Raw genomic sequence first — 5,836 nt, forward strand, 5'->3', positions numbered from 1 at the left:
CTATCATATGCACATCTCGTAACACAAAAATGGATGAGGTACTATTTATAGAGCTTCAAATGAGTGGTTGACAACTGACACTCAACGATGCACATTTAAATATGCATCTTTCTTAGGTAACTCCCGATTTTCACATAAACACATTTGGTTTCAATACAAAGGTATGCCTGGGATTCTTTTTTCTGAACACATGAAAACCCAAACTAATCCTTTTGTCTGTAATTACCATCCTAGCAGCTCAAACCATGATTTACTTCATTAGCAGTCATTCATCTCATGAGACATGTCACTAATAAACTACTGTCACCTTGGATGCATGTCCCTTCCACTAATGTTGCAGTTCTTTAGAGAGTCCAACAAGCCTCAACCTCATACAGAAAATCATTTATAGTAGCTGCGGGAACCAGAATATTTCTGCCAGCCTGCAGCTATAGGAGCACTCAGCCAAAGGCAGCTACTCCACTGTAACACATGGTGTTTAGAGGATGGACTTTGCTGGCCAAGCCCCTTGTCCACCTTGTATAATATACCCTGTCTCTATGGCGGGTGTTTGTGTGCAAAGCAGGGGTGTCAAACATCTTGGCTAACAAAGCTACAGCTGAACAACCAGCTGGCTTGCTCAAGTTCAGATTTAGAGGGGATCTGCAGACTCAGACTTCATTTGCCTGCTTTGACCCAGAGGCTCAGTTTAGTAGAGAAATCAAGCTAGTACTCACAGGTTTGCATAAAGCAAAACTGGAGGAGGTTGTGGTTCTCCTCATACCGTATAGCTCAGCTGCGATGCACAGAAACCAATGTTTAATTCTGTTCCTCTGTCTCACATGATCACCCATGCCTCAACTCTTGTGAACGTACTTAAACCACCTAGTTGTAAAGGCTTGTGGAAAAAGGAGGAGGGAGTACTCATCTGGTCTGCCTTTAGCTCTTCAGCATTAACTGTCTGCAAGCCTACCCTCTTGATCCAGCCGTGCCCTAGCGCTCAGGCCAGAGGCACAGAGCAAGACATTGCTGACACAGTACAAAGCCAGGAGAGCCATGCTGAGTTTCCCAGTTCACCTCACGTCGTGGAGGGAATGTAGACACCAAATTTAAAAACTGTCAGTTAGCCAAGTGATGAGATTAACCATTATCCTGGCAACTATGGCAGTTTCTACATTTCTCTATAGTTCTAATTTTATGTTCCTTCCCCCTAGAAAGTTCATATAATTTAGACCAAACCACTACCCACCTCAGCATCTTACCTCTAAAGCATTTAACTAGATTATTTGTCCTCTTGCTGTCAAGTCCAAGTGACATTTACAACTACTAATTCAGTGAGCTGATGCATCATTGCTGAAAAAGAAATACACGAGCTGCAACGAGCTTTCAATGGCAATTGCAAAAATAGTTCTTGAAGCGGCGCAATTGCTAATTACTCATCCAAAGCACGTGATAAATTTTAAACTTGGATGCTCTGCTGTGGTTTTGCGCATTTTTTCTTATATGCTTTGTTTAGTGTATGGACTTAGGCGGCCAAGAAATCCCAAGAAAGTGGGAAAAGGCAAATAAAAACAGGAACTGGGAAGAGGTGAAGTCATAATGAGGGAAGTAAATAGACCAGGAGGTCCACAGGCATTTAAGAGCATAAAGCTTTTAAGGCAGATTGAAGGGCTGGGTCTAAGTGATATCTCCTAACACATGACCTGTGAGCAGGGATGACGAAGTGGGTGCGACAAAGCGGGTGCCTTAGAGCTGTGGGAGAGGTCTGTGTAGCAGTTATTTTACCTCCCGTAATATAAAACTGGTGAGGCAAACCAGGCCAGGTCAGGAGCAATTTGCAATCCCTATGGACTGAAAGCTTCTTCCTGGCTTGTTATGCTGCTTCTCTTACCACCTCTGCCGCAGCGGCAGTAGTTTCTGGCAGAGGGGTCGGGCGCAACCAGCACGGGCGGCAACATCATCATCATCAGCTGCTGCTGCAACTAGACTTGAGAGGAATTGTGAGCCATGCCTCAGACTCTGGGTGGGGTAAATTTAAGTGTTTAATGTTTGTCTTGCCTTAACTGAGAATGGCTTGTTCATTATGCTGAACTCAGGGAGGGGTGGGTGGGTAGGAAAAGTCACTTCGTTGTAGCATCAGTTTTGAAGCCAAACAGAACTACTGACCGATGAGCCTCCCTCCTGCCTTTGGCATGGTGTAGAGCAAGCGCGTGCTAGCGTACGGTCAGGCGGAAGATCACAGCTGCAGTTCTGGGTTATGTTCCTGTTGGCAACAGCAGCTTCTGATGGTGACTTCCTCAAGGATACTGCCTGTATGCCACGGGTGCCCGGCAGAGCGTTCCCATCCCACTTACAAACACGTGGGGCTTGCACAGGGTGGAACATCATCCTCCTAGCAGCTGCCCAGGCAAAGCCTGATCAGAGCCTGTAGCTCCTCTCTGCTGCCATGTCAACCTTTATTGCCCATTTATTGCCCGGGATCAAGCTGGTCCCTGGGTAAATTAAACTTGTGAGCCAGAGACTGCAGGAGGCTATGGGCTGATGCCCATCTGCCCGCTGGCAGACACCACGGGGGGGCTCCTGGGAAGCGAGGGGCTCCAGGAGGCAGTGACGGGCTTTGTTTCACCTCCCTAAGGCTCCGCTCTGCCGCCTGTGATTAATTCTTCACTTAAATTAGAACATGCGGACTCCTGCAGATACACACACTTCCAACAGGACAGCCAAAGCTTTATTTTCCTTTTGCTTTTAACTACACTATTTACTCTGCTTTTACATTAACTCATGTCTGCTTTGCCTGCTGTTCATTAGGCTCTTTATTACCTCCTGTTTCGTATGACTTACCTCCTCCTACCCCCATGCGCAGTTAAAGACTCGGTGGGTGGCAAACGTCATGCTGTAAGGTGCGGATAAGGATAACGCGAGTCTGTAAATTTGCCCAGGAGCAAGTACGTGTATAGGTACAGTAATCTTCCCCAGGCAACTTGTTCAGCAAGGGCGCAGGTTGGAACCCTAGCAATGAGGCACGCCTCTAGCTTCTCCACCAGCAGGTTGTACCTCCCAAAGTGTGACGTGCCTGAACAGAGAAAGTGGCATGGCCTGGTGCACTTACTGGTGCAGTATTTGATCCCTATCAGTCTCTTTAACATTGCTCCCTGTTTGCAAATATGTTGAGAGCGGCCCAGAGCAACATCTTATACCTGAAAGTTCACGCAACTGCAAAGTACAGAAGCATATTTCAGAGCTTGCATCCATCCGTCGTAACTGCCCATGCTGAATTTCCCAACATTTCCCTACTGCTCTGCGGCAAGGGAAAAAAGCTGCCAAACGCTCCTCAGACTTAGCCCAGCTTGTTTTTTTCTGAACTATCGTTACTTAACAACGGGCCCAGCATGGTTTGCTTGGGGACCTGACAGCGCTCAGCCCGGGAGCCACGGAGCACGCTGTTTACAGAGCATCGGCAGCGTTTGCTGTGCCACACGGCACGCAGAGCGAGGCTGCAATGGCCACGCTCATCTGACGTGGAAACACAAAATTTCCTCCAGCTCCAGGAGCAAAAGGCTAGAGAAATTAATCTTTGGCTTCGCTGCCTTCCTCTTGCTCACCCCAGGGAATGCAGTTAGCATCCCGGTGCAACTTGTCACAAGAACCAAGCACCTTGCAGCAGCACCCTACAGGCTGCCCACTGTTTTTTTAGGGGGTGGGGTGTGAATTAATGAGGCTAAATAACACAGGCAGCCACCAAAACTGCTCTTCTCCCTTGTCCAAGTGAAGCTCCAATGCAAGGGGAGCCCTATTGACCCAAGTAGCTCGTCTGCTGTCCTGCTTGCCACCTGCAGCTGGTACTGCAGGGGTCCGCACCAGCCTGCTCGCTTTTACCTCTCAAGAAGGCTGAGGTGGTCCAGGTCCCCGCTCCCTCGATTCTCTCCAGGTTGGAAGCACAACCAAGCATGGATTTTAGACCAATATATTATGTTTTAAATATACACACATACATCAAACCTCCCTGCCACATCCAGTCTAGCACTCCTAGCATCAAAAATGATTACAGATTAAAAGAATACTATAGCTACAAAGTCAAATATTCTGAAACCAGGCTGTACAAATAGCATTTCTGTATTTCTTAGCCTTAGTCTTCACCCATATGCATTTTATCACATACTATTTTTCCATAAATCCCCTGCCTTGTTCAGTGCCAATACTTTAAGTGTTAGTCAGGGGCTGTGCCCTAGTAAGTCTCCTGTCTAGGAGGCCCCTTCTTTATTTGTTGTAAAATCATAATGTGCTGCTGAAGTAGTGAACGCAGTTTGTTGAAAGAAAAATCGTGGTCTCTTATACAAAAAAAAAAAAACCAAAACTTTCCATAGTCTCAGATTGCATCCATAGCATTTGCAGAGTTCCTATAAAATGCCTATTACCTTATTTAACCCCCAGGCTTTGAAAATAGATACTTCATATTCATCTACTTCCAATTAATTACACTGAAACTTTTTTGGCCTGCTTCTCTGGAATGGTAAGCATGCACAACAGCAAGAAAAAGCAGAGGGCTGTATCTGAATTAATCAAGTAGCATAGCAAAAATGTTATGTACAAGTAAGTAGGGTTTGGGATTTTCTCCTCTCAATTTCACAGTTCGTTTTGACTTGAAAACAAATCCAGTTTTCAGTTAAGTGAGCCTGTGAGCAAAGTTGGGTCAAAGTCAGAAAACAGTTGTCAGCAAGCATTCAAACATTTGGCTTTACTGTTTTCCAAAACAAAATTATTTAAGAGCACAGGTATCTAAATTTTGATATTAAAAGCATGTTTGAAATGGAAACAAAAAGCAATATTTTGGATTGCGTATTTCTCCCTCCCCTCACCCCCCCAATAATTATGAAAGAAGTAGACTTCAGCTGAAAAGAGGTTTTAGAAACGTCTTTCCCCATCCATTGAGAAGCAGCTCAGATGAGATGCCTGATGGCAGGCGCAGCACATCCTACCCTGGATGATGCTGAATTAATTTTCTGTGCTTCTCTGCTCCTTCCAAAAGATCACCTCTCATCGCTAGGCAGATAAACACTGTATGGACACCTACAACAGCAGCACTGCCTGACAACCAAACATAAAAATAACTATGCAGTTGAGGGCTGAGGAAGACATACGGTATATACCGAATAACGCGTGGAGGCGCGCAGCATGAAAAGGAAACCAAAAAGTGAGTGACTACACTGAGTGATAAGGTGAAAAGTTTTGTGATTTAAGCAACTTAACCTCAGGCAAAGGTCATGCAGATGACTTTGGCTTTGATCCATTTTTAAAAGTACCATTAGTAGCATCAAAAAACACCACTCAAATTAATAGGACACTTCTAACATCACTTTCTTAATATTTTACAACAAATATACTGAAAAAAAACAGATTTCCACATGTGAAATGGGCTCTTGTGAGCAACGTTTACACCTCTCTCAAGCATGGATTTTAGACCAATATATTATGTTTTAAATATACACACATACATCAAACCTCCCTGCCACATCCAGTCTAGCACTCCTAGCATCAAAAATGATTACAGATTAAAAGAATACTATAGCTACAAAGTCAAATATTCTGAAACCAGGCTGTACAAATAGCATTTCTGTATTTCTTAGCCTTAGTCTTCACCCATATGCATTTTATCACATACTATTTTTCCATAAATCCCCTGCCTTGTTCAGTGCCAATACTTTAAGTGTTAGTCAGGGGCTGTGCCCTAGTAAGTCTCCTGTCTAGGAGGCCCCTTCTTTATTTGTTGTAAAATCATAATGTGCCGCTGAAGTAGTGAACGCAGTTTGTTGAAAGAAAAATCATGGTCTCTTATACAAAAAAAAAAAAAAAAACCAAA

Source organism: Egretta garzetta, unplaced genomic scaffold (genome assembly GCF_000687185.1).
Source record: "Egretta garzetta isolate BGI_Z169 unplaced genomic scaffold, ASM68718v1 scaffold14, whole genome shotgun sequence".
Lineage (NCBI taxonomy): Eukaryota > Metazoa > Chordata > Aves > Pelecaniformes > Ardeidae > Egretta > Egretta garzetta.